The following is a 26022-nucleotide window of genomic DNA, read 5'->3' as shown; positions in this document are numbered from 1 at the left end:
ATATTTATATATATATATATCTATATATGACAGATACATTGCATCTTTATTCCATAATCTTAAATTGTTGATTACACATTTCTGTATTATAGCATCACAATCGGAGCTGAGGTAATATCACGGTATTTATACATAAACGAATGAAAATCACGAATAAAAACATAAAAAGAAGAAAAATTAAAGGCATTGTCTTCGATATTCCTATTTTGAAATAATCGATACTTAACATAAAGGTTGCACAAGCTTACCGATTGAATACACATTGTGAAATATTTGACATGCAAATTTGATAATGTATTCATTTGCAGAAACTCTGAATTATGATAAACAAATATTAATCTATTGATAAAAAGTCTTACACTCGTTTTACGAAAAACTTGAATTATTAGAAAGAAACATTCAGACATGGATTAAAAACCGTAGCATACCGCCTTAACAAAAACTTGAATTATTAGAAATTATTGAAGATTTTGAGTTAATATGTTGAGCGATACTTTTAAATTTAACAAATGTAACACAACAGAGGCCAGGCAACACCTACTTATACACAAGTCTACCTTTAAATGTTCAGAACACAGTGGAGGAATGTAACACAGCTTAGGGAGCGCCGGGCCCAATACACCACCACACAGCGTAGTACACCATACTACAGCGTATACACCGCACACAACAATAACACTGATAGAGGCCTAGGAGCTATAGTGTTGTATGGGATAGTGAACGTCGTGAAGCCCTGGAATTTATCGTTGAATTTAGTGCTGAGTAACAGTGTGGGACATATATATCATAATATGGATTATTATAAATTCATTTTTGGATCGTAATTAGATGAAATAGGTAAGTTATCTGATTTAGTATACATGTATATTTTGTATTTTCCATTAACAATATAAAGGGTCTAATTGATAACTACAATTTGACTAATTTTCATATGTTTACACATGTAGAAGAAAAATATCATGATACGACTATATTTCAATCAAAATTGATATAAATGCATCAATAGTCAAGCTGCTGAAAAATACAACGGAGGCATTTAATGTTTATTTCAGATATACTATGTTTTAATGTTTGTTTGTTAAAGCCTGGTAATGTCAATTGTATAATGGTATAGAATCTATAGTATACATTGTACATATTAGTTATGGGCACACAGTGAGGACAGTATATCATTATATCAATCATTAGCTCATTTTTGAATTATCATGGACAGCGATGAGCCATGTTAGTATAACAACATATTGACCGAACTAAAGGTTATAAACACATAAAGCTGTTATGTAATCTGTAAAATTTTTTTTAAAATTTTGCATTTACGTTTTCTATCGGGATGAATATCTTAATACTCCACTCACAACATGTTTTATAATCAATAATTAGCTAATTTACACAAAGTAATGAAACAAAATATAACTTTTATGTTATCAACTCCGTCATATAATATGCATCTTAAAGAACTAATTTGACATTCATAATGCACAATGGAACGAACTGCTATTGCTATTGTCGTCGTTTTGGTAGTGAAGTGAAGATGCATGCACACTTACGTACTTCATGCTGTCATTCTATGTATAATTATGCAATTATTCCATGAAACTTTCACATTGTGTGCATCGTTATAATGTGAATTATATACAATGTAGAAGAAAAGGCACCATAAAACATGCAAGGATTAGGTAATGTTATATTTATTTAGGAACGACTGAGTAGAAACATATACACAAAAGTAACATTAAATTCAGTTTGAAACAATGTTTCAATGATCAAATGATTCGGATTTCAAATATTATAGTGTAATATATGAGAAGCACGTCGTGTTGGAGATAACGAGCCTCGATAACAGTTCATCCTCATTCGACTTGATGGCCAGCTTGTAAATGCATATGTCGTTAAAGTTTACAAGTTATTGAACCAAAGAATCATACAGATTTTACTCTCTTCATGAAATACTGTATTAATGCGATGTTTGTATTTAAGTTCGTAATTAATTCTAAACCTTTTAGGTAAGGTATCCATCCCCTAGCTCTTTCAAATGTTGTCTTTCTACCTTTATTTATACCTTTATAAGTGTTTTTCACCGGTATCTGAAGTCCCAGATGATAGGTAGAGACACTCCGACAGGTGTATTATTTAAACATGGACGAACATGTCTTTGTTTACTATGATATAACACCCTCTCAAGGATTATAACGCCAGTTGACCTTGGAATTGAGGACATGTCGACAGCATACAGGTCGAGTTTTAATGCATCTCGTAAATAAAAGATCAGGAAGTTTGGCGTCGGGTGACATAGTCTGTCCGTCAAGATGCCGACATGCTTTTATGTTTAACATTTACACGGGACATGTTTACCATGAAGTGGAAATATGTCGAACATCCGACCACTAGCCATCCTGCTTTTGACCACAAAGTTCGATTGTTTACGTATACACGTATTACATTTTACACTGACTTTCACATTAAGGCCAAGTACCTGCATTGACCGAACGCCAGGCAGTAAATAGCTCGTGCTCGCAAATTCAAACATGTACCTATTCAATGTCATACACAATATAAAAAACAAAATGCATGTGGTTCCCTGTTTGATTGACCGCTGGTCATCCGTCCATAGTTATGGGTGTCCCAGGTTCATCCTATAACCAGCCACCCCATCTCTACACTACAGTTGTTGATCCGTCCATAGTTGCGGTGTCCAAGGATCATCCAATAACAAGCCACCCCATCTCTACACTACAGTTGTTGATCCGTCTATGATTGTGGTGTCCAAGGATCATCCTATAACAAGCCACCCCATCTCTACACCACAACTGTTGATCCGTCTATGGTTGTGGTGTCCAAGGATCATCCTATAACCAGCCACCCCATCTCTACACTACAACTGTTGATCCGTCTATGGTTGTGGTGTCCAAGGATTATCCTATAACCAGCCACCCCATCTCTACACCACAACCGCTGATCCGTCTATGGTTGTGGTGTCCAAGGATTATCCTATAACCAGCCACCCCATCTCTACACCACAACCGCTGATCCGTCTATGGTTGTGGTGTCCAAGGATTATCCTATAACCAGCCACCCCATCTCTACACCACAACTGTTGATCCGTCTATGGTTGTGGTGTCCAAGGTTCATCCTATAACCAGCCACCCCATCTCTACACCACAACTGCTGATCCGTCTATGGTTGTGGTGTCCAAGGTTCATCCTATAACCAGCCACCCCATCTCTACACACAACTGTTGATCCGTCTATGGTTGTGGTGTCCAAGGATCATCCTATAACCAGCCACCCCATCTCTACACCACAACTGTTGATCCGTCTATGGTTGTGGTGTCCAAGGTTCATCCTATAACCAGCCACCCCATCTCTACACCACAACTGCTGATCCGTCTATGGTTGTGATGTCCAAGGATTATCCTATAACCAGTCATCCCATCTCTACACCACAACTGCTGATCCGTCTATAGTTATGAGTGTCCAAGGATTATCCTATAACCTGCAATCCCATCTCTACACCACAGCCGCTGATCCGTCCATGGTTGTGGTGTTCAAGGATTATCCTATAACCATCAACCCTATCTCTACACCACAACTGCTGATCCGTCCATAGTTATGAGTGTCCAAGGATAATATCCTATAACCTGCCACCCCATCTCTACACCACAACTGCTGATCCGTCCATAGTTATGAGTGTCCAAGAATTATCCTATAACCAGCCACCCCATCTCTACACCACAACCGCTGATCCGTCCATAGTTATGGGTGTCCAAGGATTATCCTATAACCAGCCACCCCATCTCTACACCACAACCGCTGATCCGTCTATGGTTTTGGTGTCCAAGGATTATCCTATAACCAGCCACCCTATCTCTACACGTTTATGAAATGTGTATGAAATTTTATGTTTATGAAAGTGCTTTTGCATAGACATCTTTTTAAAACTTTCCAACGGCACGTATCTTTATCTCGTTTATGCAGCGATGTTATAAAACTCAGTATCATCTAAATGATCGCAATGAAAAGTAAAATATAGATTGAGCCGTTTTAATGCATACATTTCATAAACATATGTTTGAATACTTTTACACTATTACCACCTTTGAAAAATTTGAGCTTTTAATTTTACTTCAAGTTAAAAATATGAAAAATAATAAGTTGCACCCCGAAAAAAATTCCGTGGCACTATATCCTATATGAAATAAAGTACTGATTACGCATGCACCAAATGCAAAACAAATTATTTTATATTCTTTTTTTGTGTTGACTAGACATATATATTAAACACCAATTTTTGTTCAAATGATGAATACCATTTATACTCTGCCGGCGGTGGAGCATCTTTAATGCAAAGTAACGTTCGAAAAATGGCATAAAAAGCTATATCGAATTACGGTATATGAGTATGCATCACATTATGATGTTAGATATACTGGCCAAGGTATTAGCCCCATTACAAGTATTTACTTGATAATGTAGACAACCTCACAACTGAAGTGGCTTGGTTGCATGTAACATCAACCATGTCTGATCAGATTTACCTGTAAGAGTACACTGACTTTACATTGCCGTAGAGCCGATACATTTCGTGTCAGTACAGGTTTATTTGTAGACATTTTTATTGTATAACGGGTGGTTTATTTTCCTTGTAATAGCGAAAAAAAACCCCACTAAATATTGCTCCGTCATCTTTGTAACTTTGAATACTGTGTATCCATTCCAAAATTGCGCCAGTCTTGAGTAATTATACTCAAAATGAATTGCATAGATAACAATAATAACATTGACATCGTTACCACTTTATTATTCTGTGAATATTATATTTAGAAGAATGTCAATACCGCAAAATTAATGCCCCGCGAATAGGCTACCTTTACCAAATCGGGAAATAGGGGTCCCGCGAATTAAAGTGAGTACAGTATGTATAAGATAAATGATGTCGTGGGTCTTAGGTGTAATATGAACAACCCTGGTTTTGAAGGTTAATGTTTACTCTATACCAGAAGAAAGAAAGAAGAGGTGGTCGGGTTGCACATTAGTAACCCGTTCGACCTTCAAAACCAGTAGTGAATTTGCCTTTCGCAAATGGAATCATACACGTTTGTCACCAACAGTAGTAAAATGTCCTTCGACGTTGTTGAGACCTTCTGCATTTACCTGTATCCCTGGAATAATACTAGCTTTTCTATTTCCACTATTCAACATTTAAGGTATGCATTTTAAAAGATTTTATTTTTTTTATTCTCATACTGAAGAGCCAATTGTAATTAATTCCAAAATTGACATCTGTAATATTGCATCTTGTGCCGAAGAAACAAACAGATGAGTCCTTTGGTGGAGCCCACGTTAAACTCTTGTATGCCAAGCAAAGACTTGCCATTGAACAAAGCTCAAAAAGTTTTCATTGAGTTTGTGCAACGCCCCTGTACCCCAGACATAGACTTGCCAGTGTATGAACCTTCAACAATTTGTGTTAGACCCCTTTACCCCAGACTTGCCAGTGTATGAACCTTCAACAGTTTGTGTCAGATCCCTGTACCCCAGAGATAGACTTGCCAGTGTATGAATATATTAAACAATATGTGCCAAGCCCCTGTGCCTCAGACTTATCAGTATGTGAACCTTGAACAATTTGTGCCAGGCCACTGTACCTCAGAGTTATCAGTGTATAAACCTGACTCTGTATACTAAACTTACCAGTGTATGAACCTTCAACAGTTTTTCCAGGCCCCTGTGTACTAGACTTGCCAGTATATGAACCTTCAATTGTTTTATGTCAGACCCCTGTGTACTAGGCAAGTGTATGAATCTTCATTAGTTTTTTTCCCAGCCCCCAGTGCCCCAGACTTGCGAGTGTATGAGGCCCCAGTAGGTTGATATGATCGATATTTGGAGTCCTTTACCACACATTGCGATGTTACAGCCGCCCCAACCTTCTCCATCTATCTCTGTAATTTTGTCTATAATCGTTTTTACACTGCCACGTCTAGTGTTATGTAATCATACAACTCATCATTATTTTATTTTCTGTAGCCACCTAGGACGGCGCTGAGACTTACTTTCATTCACAAAATATCTCCCTTACCGTCTCCAGGGCTGAGACGTACCATGGATTGTTATTAAAGAGGAGCAATGGAAAATAGCTCGATCAATCGAGACTCCTGCATGTCGCCAGGGTTATTATGTCCAAAATCAATTGCTGGTAATTGCTGAACTTGCTTTAAATTAGCAATATTCTACACAGCACCAGCAATGTTTAAACATCTTAAAACAGCCGTCTTCTCTTTCTAGCACTCATCAGATATCATTGTGGTGTCTTTAAGAGTTGCTACACGCTGTGTTGATAAATGTTGACAATAATTCGGGATATATGTACGTTGCATAACGTGAGATATTAATATCTTTAAGATGCATAATGCAGCTGGTCTGACTGTGTGCTATTACATTGTGATTTTAAGGCCCAGCTACCGTGCATACCCATTAATTTTGGTTTCTCATTTTAAAATGATGTGTCATAACTAGTCGAAAGTATAACCTAGTGATTTTTCGCTTCAACCTCAATGCTATTAGAAACCCACTTTTGATGAATTATGCTGTAGAAATCTACACAAACTTGTTAATTATAAGTATGGTAATTTCCCAAATGTTAGTTTCTTGTGATGCTAGATAATATCTTAAAGAGTTCTATGAATTGTATAGGTATGGAAATGGGTCAGCATTTAACTTTGAAATTCCAATTCAAATGTTCACTGTCTGTCTCCCTCTCTCTGTATATTTGTATCCCTGGAATAATACTAGCTTTTCTATTTCCACTATTAAACATTTAAGGTATGCATTTTAAAAGATTTTATTTTTTTTATTCTCATACTGAAGAGCCAATTGTAATTAATTCCAAAATTGACATCTGTAATATTGCATCTTGTGCCGAAGAAACAAACATATGAGTCCTTTGGTGGAACCCACGTTAAACTCTTGTATGCCAAGCATAGACTTGCCATTGAACAAAGCTCAAATAGTTTTCATTGAGTTTGTGCAACGCCCCTGTACCCCAGACATAGACTTGCCAGTGTATGAACCTTCAACAATTTGTGTTAGACCCCTTTACCCCAGACTTGCCAGTGTATGAACCTTCAACAGTTTGTGTCAGATCCCTGTACCCCAGAGATAGACTTGCCAGTGTATGAATATATTAAACAATATGTGCCAAGCCCCTGTGCCTCAGACTTATCAGTATGTGAACCTTGAACAATTTGTGCCAGGCCACTGTGCCTCAAAGTTATCAGTGTATAAACCTTGAACAGTTTGTGTCTGACTCTGTATACTAAACTCACCAGTGTATGAACCTTCAACAGTTTTTCCAGGCCCCTGTGTACTAGACTTGCCAGTATATGAACCTTCAATTGTTTTATGTCAGACCCCTGTGTACTAGGCAAGTGTATGAATCTTCATTAGTTTTTTTCCCAGCCCCCAGTGCCCCAGACTTGCGAGTGTATGAGGCCCCAGTAGGTTGATATGATCGATATTTGGAGTCCTTTACCACACATTGCGATGTTACAGCCGCCCCAACCTTCTCCATCTATCTCTGTAATTTTGTCTATAATCGTTTTTACACTGCCACGTCTAGTGTTATGTAATCATACAACTCATCATTATTTTATTTTCTGTAGCCACCTAGGACGGCGCTGAGACTTACTTTCATTCACAAAATATCTCCCTTACCGTCTCCAGGGCTGAGACGTACCATGGATTGTTATTAAAGAGGAGCAATGGAAAATAGCTCGATCAATCGAGACTCCTGCATGTCGCCAGGGTTATTATGTCCAAAATCAATTGCTGGTAATTGCTGAACTTGCTTTAAATTAGCAATATTCTACACAGCACCAGCAATGTTTAAGCATCTTAAAACAGCCGTCTTCTCTTTCTAGCACTCATCAGATATCATTGTGGTGTCTTTAAGAGTTGCTACACGCTGTGTTGATAAATGTTGACAATAATTCGGGATACATATACGTTGCATAACGTGAGATATTAATATCTTTAAGATGCATAATGCAGCTGGTCTGACTGTGTGCTATTACAGTGTGATTTTAAGGGCCCAGCTACCGTGCATACCCATTAATTTTGGTTCTCATTTTAAAGTGATGTGTCACAACTAGTCGAAAGTATAACCTAGTGATTTTTCGCTTCAACCTCAATGCTATTGGAAACCCACTTTTGATGAATTATGCTGTAGAAATCTACACAAACCTGTTAATTATAAATATGGTAATTTCCCAAATGTTATTTTCTTGTGATGCTAGATAATATCTTAAAGAGTTCTATGAATTTTATAGGTATGAAAATGGTCAGCATTTAACTTTGAAATTCCAATTCAAATGTTCACTGTCTGTCTCCCTCTCTCTGTATATTTGTATCCCTGGAATAATACTAGCTTTTCTATTTCCACTATTAAACATTTAAGGTATGCATTTTAAAAGATTTTATTTTTTTTTTATTCTCATACTGAAGAGCCAATTGTAATTAATTCCAAAATTGACATCTGTAATATTGCATCTTGTGCCGAAGAAACAAACAGATGAGTCCTTTGGTGGAGCCCACGTTAAACTCTTGTATGCCAAGCAAAGACTTGCCATTGAACAAAGCTCAAATAGTTTGCATTGAGTTTGTGCAACGCCCCTGTACCCCAGACATAGACTTGCCAGTGTATGAACCTTCAACAATTTGTGTTAGACCCCTTTACCCCAGACTTGCCAGTGTATGAACCTTCAACAGTTTGTGTCAGATCCCTGTACCCCAGAGATAGACTTGCCAGTGTATGAATATATTTAACAATATGTGCCAAGCCCCTGTGCCTCAGACCTATCAGTATGTGAACCTTGAACAATTTGTGCCAGGCCCCTGTGCCTCAAAGTTATCAGTGTATAAACCTTGAACAGTTTGTGTCTGACTCTGTATACTAAACTCACCAGTGTATGAACCTTCAACAGTTTTTCCAGGCCCTGTGTACTAGACTTGCCAGTATATGAACCTTCAATTGTTTTATGTCAGACCCCTGTGTACTAGGCTTGCAAGTGTATGAATCTTCATTAGTTTTTTCCCAGCCCCCAGTGCCCCAGACTTGCGAGTGTATGAAGCCCCAGTAGGTTGATATGATCGATATTTGGAGTCCTTTACAAAACATTGCGATGTTACAGCCGCCCCAACCTTCCCCATCTATCTCTGTAATTTTGTCTATAATCGTTTTTACACTGCCACGTCTAGTGTTATGTAATCATACAACTCATCATTATTTTATTTTCTGTAGCCACCTAGGACGGCGCTGAGACTTACTTTCATTCACAAAATATCTCCCCTACCGTCTCCAGGGCTGAGACGTACCATGGATTGTTATTAAAGAGGAGCAATGGAAAATAGCTCGATCAATCGAGACTCCTGCATGTCGCCAGGGTTATTATGTCCAAAATCAATTGCTGGTAATTGCTGAACTTGCTTTAAATTAGCAATATTCTACACAGCACCAGCAATGTTTAAACATCTTAAAACAGCCGTCTTCTCTTTCTAGCACTCATCAGATATCATTGTGGTGTCTTTAAGAGTTGCTACACGCTGTGTTGATAAATGTTGACAATAATTCGGGATATATGTACGTTGTATAATGTGAGATATTAATATCTTTAAGATGCATAATGCAGCTGGTCTGACTGTGTGCTATTACAGTGTGATTTTAAGGGCCCAGCTACCGTGCATACCCATTAATTTTGGTTCTCATTTTAAAGTGATGTGTCACAACTAGTCGAAAGTATAACCTAGTGATTTTTCGCTTCAACCTCAATGCTATTAGAAACCCACTTTTGATGAATTATGCTGTAGAAATCTACACAAACTTGTTAATTATAAGTATGGTAATTTCCCAAATGTTAGTTTCTTGTGATGCTAGATAATATCTTAAAGAGTTCTATGAATTTTTATAGGTATGGAAATGGTCAGCATTTAACTTTGAAATTCCAATTCAAATGTTCACTGTCTGTCTCCCTCTCTCTGTATATTTGTATCCCTGGAATAATACTAGCTTTTCTATTTCCACTATTAAACATTTAAGGTATGCATTTTAAAAGATTTTTATTTTTTTTATTCTCATACTGAAGAGCCAATTGTAATTAATTCCAAAATTGACATCTGTAATATTGCATCTTGTGCCGAAGAAACAAAACATATGAGTCCTTTGGTGGAACCCACGTTAAACTCTTGTATGCCAAGCATAGACTTGCCATTGAACAAAGCTCAAATAGTTTGCATTGAGTTTGTGCAACGCCCCTGTACCCCAGACATAGACTTGCCAGTGTATGAACCTTCAAACAATTTGTGTTAGACCCCTTTACCCCAGACTTGCCAGTGTATGAACCTTCAACAGTTTGTGTCAGACCCCTGTACCCAGAGATAGACTTGCCAGTGTATGAATATATATTTAACAATATGTGCCAAGCCCCTGTGCCTCAGACCTATCAGTATGTGAACCTTGAACAATTTGTGCCAGGCCCCTGTGCCTCAAAGTTATCAGTGTATAAACCTTGAACAGTTTGTGTCTGACTCTGTATACTAAACTCACCAGTGTATGAACCTTCAACAGTTTTTCCAGGCCCCTGTGTACTAGACTTGCCAGTATATGAACCTTCAATTGTTTTATGTCAGACCCCTGTGTGTACTAGGCTTTGCAAGTGTATGAATCTTCATTAGTTTTTTCCCAGCCCCCAGTGCCCCAGACTTGCGAGTGTATGAAGCCCCAGTAGGTTGATATGATCGATATTTGGAGTCCTTTACAAAACATTGCGATGTTACAGCCGCCCCAACCTTCCCCATCTATCTCTGTAATTTTGTCTATAATCGTTTTTACACTGCCACGTCTAGTGTTATGTAATCATACAACTCATCATTATTTTATTTTCTGTAGCCACCTAGGACGGCGCTGAGACTTACTTTCATTCACAAAATATCTCCCTTACCGTCTCCAGGGCTGAGACGTACCATGGATTGTTATTAAAGAGGAGCAATGGAAAATAGCTCGATCAATCGAGACTCCTGCATGTCGCCAGGGTTATTATGTCCAAAATCAATTGCTGGTAATTGCTGAACTTGCTTTAAATTAGCAATATTCTACACAGCACCAGCAATGTTTAAGCATCTTAAAACAGCCGTCTTCTCTTTCTAGCACTCATCAGATATCATTGTGGTGTCTTTAAGAGTTGCTACACGCTGTGTTGATAAATGTTGACAATAATTCGGGATACATATACGTTGCATAACGTGAGATATTAATATCTTTAAGATGCATAATGCAGCTGGTCTGACTGTGTGCTATTACAGTGTGATTTTAAGGGCCCAGCTACCGTGCATACCCATTAATTTTGGTTCTCATTTTAAAGTGATGTGTCACAACTAGTCGAAAGTATAACCTAGTGATTTTTCGCTTCAACCTCAATGCTATTGGAAACCCACTTTTGATGAATTATGCTGTAGAAATCTACACAAACCTGTTAATTATAAATATGGTAATTTCCCAAATGTTATTTTCTTGTGATGCTAGATAATATCTTAAAGAGTTCTATGAATTTTATAGGTATGAAAATGGTCAGCATTTAACTTTGAAATTCCAATTCAAATGTTCACTGTCTGTCTCCCTCTCTCTGTATATTTGTATCCCTGGAATAATACTAGCTTTTCTATTTCCACTATTAAACATTTAAGGTATGCATTTTAAAAGATTTTATTTTTTTTATTCTCATACTGAAGAGCCAATTGTAATTAATTCCAAAATTGACATCTGTAATATTGCATCTTGTGCCGAAGAAACAAACATATGAGTCCTTTGGTGGAACCCACGTTAAACTCTTGTATGCCAAGCAAAGACTTGCCATTGAACAAAGCTCAAAAAGTTTTCATTGAGTTTGTGCAACGCCCCTGTACCCCAGACATAGACTTGCCAGTGTATGAACCTTCAACAATTTGTGTTAGACCCCTTTACCCCAGACTTGCCAGTGTATGAACCTTCAACAGTTTGTGTCAGACCCCTGTACCCCAGAGATAGACTTGCCAGTGTATGAATATATATTTAACAATATGTGCCAAGCCCCTGTGCCTCAGACTATCAGTATGTGAACCTTGAACAATTTGTGCCAGGCCCCTGTGCCTCAAAGTTATCAGTGTATAAACCTTGAACAGTTTGTGTCTGACTCTGTATACTAAACTCGCCAGTGTATGAACCTTCAACAGTTTTTCCAGGCCCCTGTGTACTAGACTTGCCAGTATATAAAGAACCTTCAATCATACTGAAGAGCCAATTGTAATTAATTCCAAAATTGACATCTGTAATATTACATCTTGTGTCCGCCGAAGAAACAAACAGATGAGCCCTTTGGTGGAACCCACGTTAAACTCTTGTATGCCATGCCAAAGACTTGCCATTGAACAAAGCTCAAATAGTTTGCATTGAGTTTGTGCAACGCCCCTGTACCCCAGACATAGACTTGCCAGTGTATGAACCTTCAACAATTTGTGTTAGACCCCTTTACCCCAGACTTGCCAGTGTATGAACCTTCAACAGTTTGTGTCAGACCCCTGTACCCCAGAGATAGACTTGCCAGTGTATGAATATATTAAACAATATGTGCCAAGCCCCTGTGCCTCAGACTTATCAGTATGTGAACCTTGAACAATTTGTGCCAGGCCCTGTGCCTCAGAGTTATCAGTGTATAAACCTGACTCTGTATACTAAACTTAACCAGTGTATGAACCTTCAACAGTTTTTCCAGGCCCCTGTGTACTAGACTTGCCAGTATATGAACCTTCAATTGTTTTATGTCAGACCCCTGTGTACTAGGCTTGCAAGTGTATGAATCTTCATTAGTTTTTTCCCAGCCCCCAGTGCCCCAGACTTGCGAGTGTATGAAGCCCCAGTAGGTTGATATGATCGATATTTGGAGTCCTTTACAAAACATTGCGATGTTACAGCCGCCCCAACCTTCTCCATCTATCTCTGTAATTTTGTCTATAATCGTTTTTACACTGCCACGTCTAGTGTTATGTAATCATACAACTCATCATTATTTTATTTTCTGTAGCCACCTAGGACGGCGCTGAGACTTACTTTCATTCACAAAATATCTCCCTTACCGTCTCCAGGGCTGAGACGTACCATGGATTGTTATTAAAGAGGAGCAATGGAAAATAGCTCGATCAATCGAGACTCCTGCATGTCGCCAGGGTTATTATGTCCAAAATCAATTGCTGGTAATTGCTGAACTTGCTTTAAATTAGCAATATTCTACACAGCACCAGCAATGTTTAAGCATCTTAAAACAGCCGTCTTCTCTTTCTAGCACTCATCAGATATCATTGTGGTGTCTTTAAGAGTTGCTACACGCTGTGTTGATAAATGTTGACAATAATTCGGGATACATATACGTTGCATAACGTGAGATATTAATATCTTTAAGATGCATAATGCAGCTGGTCTGACTGTGTGCTATTACAGTGTGATTTTAAGGGCCCAGCTACCGTGCATACCCATTAATTTTGGTTCTCATTTTAAAGTGATGTGTCACAACTAGTCGAAAGTATAACCTAGTGATTTTTCGCTTCAACCTCAATGCTATTGGAAACCCACTTTTGATGAATTATGCTGTAGAAATCTACACAAACCTGTTAATTATAAATATGGTAATTTCCCAAATGTTATTTTCTTGTGATGCTAGATAATATCTTAAAGAGTTCTATGAATTTTATAGGTATGAAAATGGTCAGCATTTAACTTTGAAATTCCAATTCAAATGTTCTCTGTCTGTCTCTCTCTCTCTGTATATATCTGTCTGTCTCTCTCTCTCTGTCTCTCTCTCTCTCTTCTCTCTCTCTCTCCCTTTCCCACTCTCACCACACACACACAATGATTCAAAAAAATAAAAAATAAAACATGAAAATAAAATAAAATAAAACACATGGAAACTGTCATCTTCAGAACCTACCACACAACAGCTCTGTCCGTTGTCAACAATTCCAAGTCTAGTGTGGCGAAATGTTCAATATTCGATACAGCGTCTGACAGATCTTCTTTTAAAAAAAGCTTGGTAATTAAACTGTCTTATTACCTAAGTGATGTAATGGTTATTGGCAAGGAAGCTTTGTTTATCCCACCTTACAATAGCTACTGTGACCGAGATAAAACCAGTAGGTGTATATCCATGCAAACAAAAATGTGCTAAGGTAGACAATATGTGGTACTACAGACGATATTGGTGATTCTTCATAGTTTGATAAACATTATATGTACAGCACATCTTAATCAATATAAACAGGTTGTACTTTATACTTTATGTTGACAACAAAACAAAACGGAGGACAATATGGTCGTTAATGGTATTGTTTTGTTTAATTCTGTGTCTGGTAACACTAGAGGATATAATATCTATCATTCTTTATTATATAAAACCACCATTACAAAGTTCGGAATGGAAAAAGGATATCTTTAAATCAGATATTATAGAAAAACTTAATAAGGACACAATCTAAAACCAGAAAAGTTCAGCACAACGGATCATTGGGGGATAATAAGAAAATAATTTTCATCCAGACCCCGAGTTTTTTTTTCTTTTTTTTTTTCGGTAAAATGTTGGATATAAGTGTTAGTGGTTTTCTCTTACACAGTACAGATCTTTGATCAATGATAGGCCCAGCATAATACACAGGCACATCTCGTTAATCACATTTGAAGTTTTATTATCTGTAGATACAGTATGTCTGTCAGGGGAGAGGCACGTATACGTAACATTGGAGACAGCGAAAGCTGCATCCAATAGTGTCTTCGTTTTATGATAGTATCTTATCCACAGCATAAGTAGACTATACTTACATGCACAGCACATGGATCACAATAACAATACCTTCGAATGTATTGTTTTAAAAAGAGTCAGCCAATTTGTAAGCTGAATATAATTTAAACAATTTATATTTTTCGAAATTAAAAATGGAGATTTTTTATTCCCCCCAAACGCTTTTTGCAATAATTCGTTAAAATTGAAAAGGAATTTAATGAATATTAATCGCAAGCAAAAGTACTGAAACTTGGTTTAAGTAAACTGATCAATAATAATTAAATCAATCAATTAAACAGAGATTATAATAACAGAGACTTAAGAAACTGAAAGGATAGTCTAACCATAAAATCTGGGAGGATTAGCGCTCTCTGTCTCTTTCACTAACCCTTCATTTTAACCTTTTACATTCGGGTAAGGACACAATCTTATACGAGAAGGTTGGGTACAAATAGCCGACCAGCAGTAATAACAATTTTCCGACCACGTTTGACGGTACTTTTTGGCAAGATACTCTCTAAATGAAGGTTGATTTACGTCGTTGACTTTCAATACGACAGATACACGGCAGTTGGTGGTGGAATAAAAAGGAATGGTTCCCGTGTAGACATCCTATTTCAATAAATATTTGAAATATCATGCAATTGTTCCTGAAGGATCAGAGACCTCTACTAGTTTATCTGATCATGCCAAGATATACAGACTCATTTACTGTATATACATGTACTACAAAAAAAGAAGATGCTGTTGCAGTATTTGCAATTTTAGCAATCTGATTAAAATACAGATCCTTCCAACCACTCCGTTCAATAAAGGACCTGACAACATCCAATAAGAGGTCATGAACGGATGACCTTTTACATCGTGGGGTTCAGATCAAATACATTTCTGCACATTGCTACGTCTATTGATAACACATTTCGTCCAAATAAACATATACATTAAGCAATGTTGTGCACTTTAGGCGAGATGACTACGTACACGAAATTAATTCTTTTTCAAACTATTTCGTCCCCAGTCAAGATGGCAGTGTCAATTTTATTGGCCATTTCCAAAGGTTATCTTAACATGACCCATAATGGGATGAAGACCAATTAAAAGAAAAGTGTTAAATATTATTTGTTAATCTTTTATCAGTAAGTAACTTTACAGGGATCCATGACGTTAATGAAAATATATGTGGTTTTTTCCAGAAAATCTTTCTCTATTAGAAATCAGAGGTATTTTAGCTCGGAACATCTAGAGTTACATACGTTCTAGACATAAGGTTATACATGCATAATGCACCTATTATGTATTTTCACAATAGAGAGTTATCAGTATTTGCAAGTAAGTATTAATTGTGACGTCATGTGTTTGCGAGCGTAACACCATAATTTTCAGAGAAAACAGTGCTCACAAAATAATGACGTCACAATGGATACCTACCACAATGGCGATTTCTCTGCAATGTTCAAAGACGGGATACATATACCACCATCTTAATTCTCGTCAACAGAAAATAATGTTTTAGCATCTTTTTGTAAAACAGAAGAAAGTGACGTAACAATGGGAATAATATTAATAGATTTCCTGTTTTGTATCATGTTGCCTTCTGACACACTTGGAATGTTTAGTCTTAAATTACTTGGCTGATCTTTGCTGATCTCAGTGAAATCCTTATTGGTAATGTAGTGTTTTATCGATTCTATGTTAAAGGTATTGTGTTGTTAAAGGAATGTGACTTACAGTGATCTATATCATTATTTATTTACATTCCTACAAACCGTGACATTTTATTGACAGAGATAAAAGTTACGCCTTAGTGTTTAGTTGGTTAGTTATCAATCTCTGCTTTGATGTTGACAGAGACAACGATTCAAAAATAACCATTAAAAGGTTTGTTCTCATCTCTCATATTTTGAATCGACAAAATAAGAAACAGACATTTAATTAATCATTCAAATACATGACAGAAGTTAACAATTCATTTGATTTCATATTTGAATTAAAAATACGTGTAGAAACAATTAAGTAAATATAATTTTCTTTAAGAAATGTCCACATTTTCGACTTAACACAAATGTTAGGCACATCATTAGTCTTTAATTAAAATCTTTCGTAAACAAATGCCAGAATGTGCTGGTTATGATTGAAACATTTTAATATTTGATAATGCAAGAGGACATAGAGACAGTATTATATTAATTGTCAACCATCAACAGACAGTTTAACAATTTCGTTTGTTATCGAAAAAAAGAGAAGAACATTGACCTTGGATGTCATTGAAGTCGGATAAAACTCGAAAACAATCGATTGATACGAGGGAGTGTGTTGGGAATCCCACAAGGCAAACGTGTGCAATTTCAAAGTCGGTATGGACATTTTATTACACCATGTGTATTTGTACTGTCAAGAGATGTTAGCTTCAAACAGGACATGATGGAGCTGTGGAGAAAATAACATTTCATGTCATATCATTATACCACCATTGAAAAAAAAACCCAACAAAACCTTGGGCCGGTAAGATATACATTTTACTTAAATTCTATGTTTCAATCAAACAGGATAGAAAGTAAAGATAATTTAATAATGTTTTATTGTATATTACATATTACAGAGTTATCTGCCCTATCGAATAGGTATTGATTGTGATATCATATGCTTCAAAGCTATACTCGTAAGAGAAAATAACGTTTCGCTCAAAAAAGAATGACGTCACAGGGGACCTACCCGCAAGGAAGGTAATTATATAATATATACGTGTTAAACCCTTTAAAAAGGTGTCACCAAAGTAATGTTACATAAAAATAAGTAGATGCGTGTTAACAGAAAAATGTAAAACATGCAGAGAATGCATATTTTCCTGTAAACATTATTATTTTTGTGATGTCGTATCGGTAACACCTGTTTCTCGCCGTTGAGTTTATACTGTTCGAACACAGAACAAGGCTTATCCTTGTAATTGGTAAGTAAACACGAGAAATTTTATCCTGAATCACGCTTTGTTGATAAGAAAGATGGGAAAACATTCTCGTGTGTTTGGTTAATAGAGCGAAAATGTTCCGTGGCAAATTGTAAACTTATTTTATGGTTCTCCATCATAAACTGGCGTCGTTGCGTTTTTAGCTGATTATGCATATTACTAGATATTGTACCACACACTCTCTTAATACGCAATAACATTAGACTTAGATTTACGTTTTTTTCTTTTATAGTTTTAATCATTAAGCATCATTGTTTTTGTTTTTTTTGATAAGTTTCAAAAAATAAATCGTACGCAGGAGAGAGCATATCAGAACCATTCAGAAGGTTTTATTGTAAGCCATGGCTATCAAGATAGTATTTGCCATATCTGTTGCTGCGCTACTACTGTACGTAAGGAAATTTATGATAGGGAGAGATTTCGCTAATTACACGAGGGCCTTTTAACCGTGAATATTTCCACTGCAAGTAGCATTTTGTGAATACATAATCTATATTTCCCTAAGTTATATCTATCGCATAAATGATACCGACACGATGTGCGAAAATATCTTCGTTTACATGACACGATTTCATGATGCATTCTTATGTATTATAATGAAAAATTAATTGAATCAGGATAGGTTTCAAACATGTTCGTGTGGTCATTTGTCAAACAAATTTCATTATCACTTTCATTATTGTTCATTGTGCATTAAAGAAGGTGTGGTGCAATGCACGAAATATGCAAAATTACCCAAATAAGACATTAAAGATGCACATGCCGACACAATGGACGATTGTATGCTATTGTCTTATGAAGAAATGTGTCACATCGTTACCATTTTAGCCTATGAACATTCAGCACAATGAATTCTAAATGTTGATTAATATACATAATATGATTTTGTGGTTTTGATAATTTGACCACAAATTATAAAATGTCACGAGTGTATATACTGCAGATTCCCTTAATGAATTATTTTGAATACATATACAGGTATAAATTACATGATTGGTTAACCGCATCCCACCTTCATAAGCAGGTGTGCAATCTATGTGGTACCACCCAATGATAAAGTGTAACGATCCAATATATATTTCCATTCGCTTTAAGGAGTTTGTGGGATTATCTTTATTGTGTGAAAAAAAAGAAGAATAAAATAGGAGACAGTTAAACGCTGGTAATGCAACTATAGGGAAAAGTAAATATTCCGCCTTGTACACGATGTCGGTAATGATGATGATTGAAATAGAAGATTTAACCCATTCCCCCCTGGAATTTCATAATGGGCTGGTCTAGTCTTTGATTTAGAAGAGTCTAAATGTGCCACCAAGGATGAATGCATTACACCACCCTGTTTGAGCCATCTTTACATAATTGTGTAGTGTGTATGTATTTATGATACCAGAACATCATCGTATGAACAAAACTACACAAAAAACCGATGGGGACTATTGAAATGCTAATTTGTGGTATAAACCGCTCAAATTGTATCTCGGTGGTTCTAATATGACACTCGGTGATGCTATGTCATATATAGTATAACCTGAATACATGTATTTAGCCTATAATTCTTGTCAGAAACTTTGCACTTTGAAGCTTTGTTAGTTTGATGTTTTATGTAATATCCAATCAACAAATTATGTCATTAAAAAAAGTCGACTTTCCTTAGATTACATATTTACCTGCTAAATCAATTGGTAGTGCAAGGTCGTAAGTTAAACTTCAGTAAATCGAATATTTTTCATTAATTCAAGGTATTATGTTTATCGAAAACAGTCCTCGACAAAACACGTACTCGGTGTTCGTGTTATACAAGTTCGCGTTATCGAGCTTTTTGGCACTCTATTCAAAGAGTATGCGATAACACTGCTGACACAAGTACAACCATCGTCCCCAAACCTGTCAATAGTCTGGCATACGTCTGATCATAAGGATACAGCTCCTTAGCGCCCTAAGTGGATACTCAGGAAAACTCGGTGATCGAAGCTGCTACAACTTCATAACACCGTGAAGTTACATTAAAACAACCGAATCAGCCATTATACCATTCAACTTTTCATTACAGATCTGCGTCTTGATGGTTTTTGAAAGTGGCAACTCGAGATCATTTAACTGCTTTTTATATTTAGCATCAAAATTTAAAAATAACAGGAATAGCGCATGCATTACGTTAACAGCCATTTAAGCTGACGCCACTCGCTACAGATATAAAATGTACATTTCGAAGAGCGATGGGATCATAACTTATTGTGTTTAATGGAACGGTGACAAAAGCTATCGAGATGACGAGAGCTGTTGTTGATGGTGTAATATTCCAGGGTTTTATATTGTTTTCCATTGTAAAGAGTAGGGAATCCGGAGTATAGTGTTGAGAGGTGTAACGCTGTTGTGATGTTCTTTTGTGTTGAGAAGGTTCATTGGTGTAGAAATCTAGAGTCGAGAGGTTTCTGCTGGTGTAAGATTCTAGTCTGCAGAGTTAGTGTGCCTGATTGTTCCCCTTTCGTCATCAAATCGTAACTTTTGTTTTCTTATTTTACAACTCTAGCAGCTGTACCATGATATAAGCTGGCTGTTTGTATGTCAGATATCGGACGGTGTAAGACTGTCTGGCGGGATAACAAGATCACAATCGAGCTGACACTTAAGAAAACATGGTTTACATTATCTTAGGTAAAGTACATCCCAAAGTCTCGTTAGTAAGGACCGATCCGATAACCGATAAAACTAAATATCGGGATAGACGGCTACTCTGTCTTTGCACATTACAGAGTTACCTCCCTTGTTGTTAGGGATACTTTTGTGACGTCATTATTTTTGAGCGAAATTCACATAGCTTTTTCTAAAAAAAATACGACGCTAGGCGTGTTCATATTTGTCACAATCAATACCTACTCGCAATAGCAGATAACCCTGTAATATGCAAGTACATGATTCTGGCGGTTATGTTACCTTATTCGTGGGACATTTATGGGGCTGCGAATATCAGATCATCAAATAATTTTCAATAGTTATATCTCAACACATTGATCGCTTAACTAAGATTAATGAAACTTCAAATTTTTTGTTAAAAGTAAAACAAGTAGCGAGATTTTTGACCTGCGATAATTAAAATACTTAAATATCAATAAATAAGCACAAAATCTACACATAAATTAATTAACCGAACGCGTTATCAGAAACTTATAATTTATGTATAATGTATTTGCGTGATATTGTTTCATTGTAATTAACAGCCCAACAAACAGGTTTGAGGGTATGCAAACACAAAAGCATAATAGTCTCAATATGAGATAGAGTCTACATAAGTTCATATTAAAGTTACTTACAGTTTTTAAATCTGTAAATGAGTGATTTGACTTGTTCGACATAACACTAGTCCGCCATACCTGTAAATTTCAATCGTAAATCAACACCAAACATGAAAGCATGCAATTCTTACGATGAGTATGTACCCAAATACTCGTGTTTTTATTGGAGTATAATTTTCAATTTCAGCGCATTAAATTTGACTTATAGAAGCTGCTCGCGATGAATCAATGCAAATATTACGTGTATTTAACCATCGTTTACATGAAATGTAAACAATATTTATGTCTCAAGGAGAACTATGGCCCGCATACAAAGTGAAGTTTATGGCACTGTAAATTTTACAAGGGTCATGACGTTTTATATTGTCGGTGTGATGTGTGAAATTCCACTGAAAATGCAACTCATTGTCCGCAATGTTTACAAATCAAGCTTTAACTAAATCAGAAGAGGTTACTTAATACAAAAAATCTTTATATGAATAACACGTACCCGTGATATAAGTAAGAAATATATTCTCACGTGAAGTTAAAACTTCTGTCATGCTCAGAGAATGCAACAGACATATTTGTAATGATAAGGTAGCTTGTTAACATAAATATCACGTAAGTTTGATATATTCATCATAAAATATTAATAACATAACCATAACTTACAATCATGTGCACAGATGGATGCATTTTTATATTAAAACCAGGTGTGAATATTAATACAATAATGTTCAAATATGATGTATTGGAATGTAAGACGTAGGACCGCAGTTAAACCAATAAATCACCCTGATATGACTATAACTAGAATTCTATATATACTTGTTGTTAATGCCTCTTCCTTATGGGAACCACATAGAATCCTGGCAATTTTAAAACATCAATAGGATTTTAGCATTTGGAATGAGGACGCATAAAATGCTAAATACTAGTATGTTTTTCCGCCTTTGCATTTTGCATGGATATTTAAGGGAATTCCCTAAAGCAAACCTTCCGTAGGAAAGCATTAGTACAATTAAAGTTCTTTAAAGATGCTCCAACGCCAACAGAGCATAAAAGATACTCATCGCACATATATATGCATAATTAACACAAGTAATAATACAAAATTATTTAGTTTGCTTTTGGTGCATGGCAATCAGTACTTTATTGCATATAGGGCATTGTGCCAAGGATTGTTTTCGGGACGCAAGTGAAGAAAAGTACTAATTCGTCTGCTCCTATTTTTGATGGAGAAAATACTATTTGTCAGTGGTGGACAATCTTTAAAGCATATTCATGAAACTGGGTCCGGATCCTCTGGTTATTTTAAAGTAAACACAAGCAACTTCAATTGAATTTTGATTTAAATAAGAAGTATGTTGCTCAACCAGTCACTGTTTATTTAGACCCATTAGTTCGTTAAAATCTAAGTGCATTTATAATAATACTAAACTGACTTCCTGATAATGGATACAACTATACAATGTGAGAGTGGAGGTCGATCATTGTCATAGTCAGAAATGGATTTGAGTTCTTGTTGAATTCTTGGTTTCAGTTAACAATAATCATTGGAAAGCAATCGAACTGACTTGATGAAATCTGTATTCCTGTGTCGATAAAAAGTGAAAAAAAACCATTAAGTGTAAGCTTGCCAAACAAAAACTTTTACATTGAATATCCAAACGAAATAACATCCCTCTCGTGTACTATCGAAGTCAGATTTCTTCTACATTAGTGGTAGCTTAAAGTAAACATAGAGTTCATAATGAAATCCTGTTGACGTTTTATCAATGTTTATTTACATATCACCCCTACAACACATGTAATCAAATGCTTGTGAGTAGCCGTGACTGTCACTAGTTGTCATCCCTCTTCTCACAGGGTTGTACTGCATTATTATATCTGTAAGATAGACGAAAACTGTGGAATTGAATACACTGACTTCATCGAAGATCCTTGTAAGATATTTACATATTAACTATAGGAGTCTATTATGTGTGATAGGACATGTCAAAGCAAATTTGAAAATTAGAACGACATTGAAGCATAGAGTGAAGTGGCATGCTGTAATTATCTTATCTATACAACAATACCTGCCGAACTATTTATAATGGCGCTTCTACTAATACTTAAATGTCCATAGTTCACTGATACACACAGAAAAATGTCCATAGTTCAATGATACACACAGAAAAATGTCCGTAGTTCACTGATACACACAGGAAAATGTCCATAGTTCACTGATACACACAGGAAAATGTCCATATTTTCAAAAGTATTGAAATCTTACATTATACACTTTTCTCTGTGTGTCTGCTCTAACATAGCGGGATTTTGAATGAAATATTTAACAATTTTATTAAATGTTTAGACTTTTCTATAACGACCATAAAATGGACAGTGAAAAATAGTCTTTATAGTCAAGTTGTCTTTCATGTAGTATTGTGTTGGAATTGGTCTTTTGGGACCTTCAAAAAGCGGTCTTCTTGTGCAAGTGGTCTTTATACACTAATGATCGATAAGACGAATTTAGTTTCATTTGAAAGTATTCTTGACGAACTTGTTAACTTTCGATAAAACTTCAACTAAATTCATCAAACTTCGCAAAAGATGAAATAACTATAAATACAAAAATCTTATTTAAAATAACTGTAGCATGCATGCGTGAACAGGGGTTAGTATGTATCATATCCATCAAGATGTAAGCCTCCCTATAGGGATAAGCACATGTGTCGTATAAACTCCCGTGGGTGTCAATGAAAGGTCAAATAGGGTTGTTTAGGGCACAAATAAAAAGATTAAATCAGCTGTTTGTCAATATTGAATATGTCTTTTACAGAATATCTCAATCTGTTATCTATAACCACAAAGAAAACATGTATTTACGACATGTCTTTTTGTCCACCGCTCGACTTAATCTCCCGTTGATAAGATCAGTATCTTCTATGCTGAACATTTACATCTTTTTAACTGAAAAAGATAAAAGCTTTGAAAATTATTGTTTTATGGTTGAGTAAATTTTGTTATCATATGGACACGGTTTGCTCATGGCCAGTCATTGAATTAACCTGAGTGTAAACTCATACACCACTAACGACAAACAAACTGAATATGTGGGAAAATGTTTGCTACGTGAATCTTCCTCTCATCCTTTCAACATTTCTCTGAAGCGAACTCTGTCAAGGCTTTCTAGCATTTATTTAGTGTTTTATCATTGATCGTACAAGTCAAAAGCGAGATCATTTATACTACAGGGCAATCATTGAAGGTACTAAACTACTATTATGTCTTTGTATGTTACATTGGAGTTATCTCCCTAACCAGAAGGTATCGATTATGACGTCATTAATTTGTGAGCTAATTTCACGTCCTTTTCACTGCAACGTATGACGTTACCCTCGCCAGTACATGACCTCACAATAAATACATATCCACAGGGGCAGATAACTCTTTCACAAGTTTAGTTTGCCACAAGCGTTTTATAGCGAAATGATTGCCATAGACCTCCATAAGTGAACACCAGCGAACAGGATAGCAGATAGTATAGAGCGGAAGTAACTGGGTAATGATGAGGTTTACTATACGTCTTCCGCCTCCGCTGTGTCGGATCATATGGCATAATCACTACTACATGAACGGAGGCACGTATCAATGTAAGGCGGGGTTTGTTATATAATAAGTCAGGGTGTTGTCGTAGGAACTCTATGTTACCAGCTAATTACTTACTGTAGTAACATCGTATAACGTGAGTCGTCACAACTCTAATAGACACGTTAACTGAATTTCCTGTCGGAGACAAATTGTGATGAATAATGATGGATGAATTTACACACTAATCGGTTTCTTGCATAAGCATCTAGTCTTTGGTTCTAACTGAACAAACCACATTTTTCGTGTTTTTATGCAATTTCAAACAATCGTATTGAAGAATATCAAATAGATATGACAGCAAACATTGCCGGTATATGTCTTCGCGATTTTTATTCCAAACTGTCTATCGCGGTAATTTTATTTCGCAATTGATATAAAGAGCTTTATTGTATATTGTTCTTGCAGTTAATAGCTTTTCTCATTTTTACGATCAATATATAAGCAATAACCCATGGTATGCGGGAACAAAATAGATATAGTTAACAATAGAATGGTATGTAATAGGGGAAAGACATCCTCGATACTCCAGGGGTTCGATCACTTACGATCTCTACACCCCTGGACTATCTCATAGTAAAAATGAAGGCAGCTCAGGTGAACAGATCTGAACCAATCACAGACCTTCAAAGATTTCCTTTAAAGACTACAGAGAGAGCGACGCCCAACTTCAAAGCCACACAGTCAACCACAGTGTACCGTTATACGGCTCTTTTGATGTACATCAAAGGACTCAATTACCTGTTCTGTTCTGTTGCCTCCAGTTTTACTACGAGATAATCCAGGGGTGTAGATATCGTAAGTGATCGGAACCCCTGGAGTATCGAGGATGGGGGCAAGAAAGCAACAACTAAACTGTAATAATAACGATGGAAAACAAAGTTAGAAAAAAACCAACCTGACTACAATCAAAATATCATTTATTATTCATGAACATTTTGACGACTAAGAGAAAATTGCTAGAAATATTTAACACCTCAAAACGTAAAACGTAATTGTATACGGGTATTGTAAGCTCTGAAAGGTTCCCGAATGGTCAGATCTCCTCCTATTTCGCCACGTTGTAGCGACTGTAAAGAAATAAAATAGCTCTGGCTATCCCCATAGGGGATATGAAACATTCTCTATTGCTTCGCTTGTATAATTAATACATAACGTTTTTGTTTTCTGCTGGTAATCAAATTCTTCGTGGGTTCTAATGTTCATTTTATCGTTACAAAGACAGTGACTATGGGAAGTGAATATCCATATATAGCTAGGAGCTCATCCACACACCCACTCCGTGATGTTGC

General features: G+C 36.3%; 1 protein-coding gene across 1 annotated transcript in view; it reads left to right on the top strand.

The window, feature by feature from the left end:
• The first annotated feature begins 569 nt into the window (after positions 1-569).
• Positions 570-26022, top strand: part of LOC138308525 (protein FAM167B-like) — a 55990-nt gene continuing 30537 nt past the window's right edge. The window contains exon 1 of the mRNA XM_069249541.1: positions 570-837. The gene's annotated coding sequence lies outside the window, so the exon portion shown is untranslated. The remainder of the gene's footprint in view (positions 838-26022) is intronic.

This window comes from Argopecten irradians, chromosome 15 (genome assembly GCF_041381155.1).
Source record: "Argopecten irradians isolate NY chromosome 15, Ai_NY, whole genome shotgun sequence".
In the NCBI taxonomy this organism is placed as follows: domain Eukaryota; kingdom Metazoa; phylum Mollusca; class Bivalvia; order Pectinida; family Pectinidae; genus Argopecten; species Argopecten irradians.
This window is presented reverse-complemented; position numbering and strand designations above follow the sequence as displayed.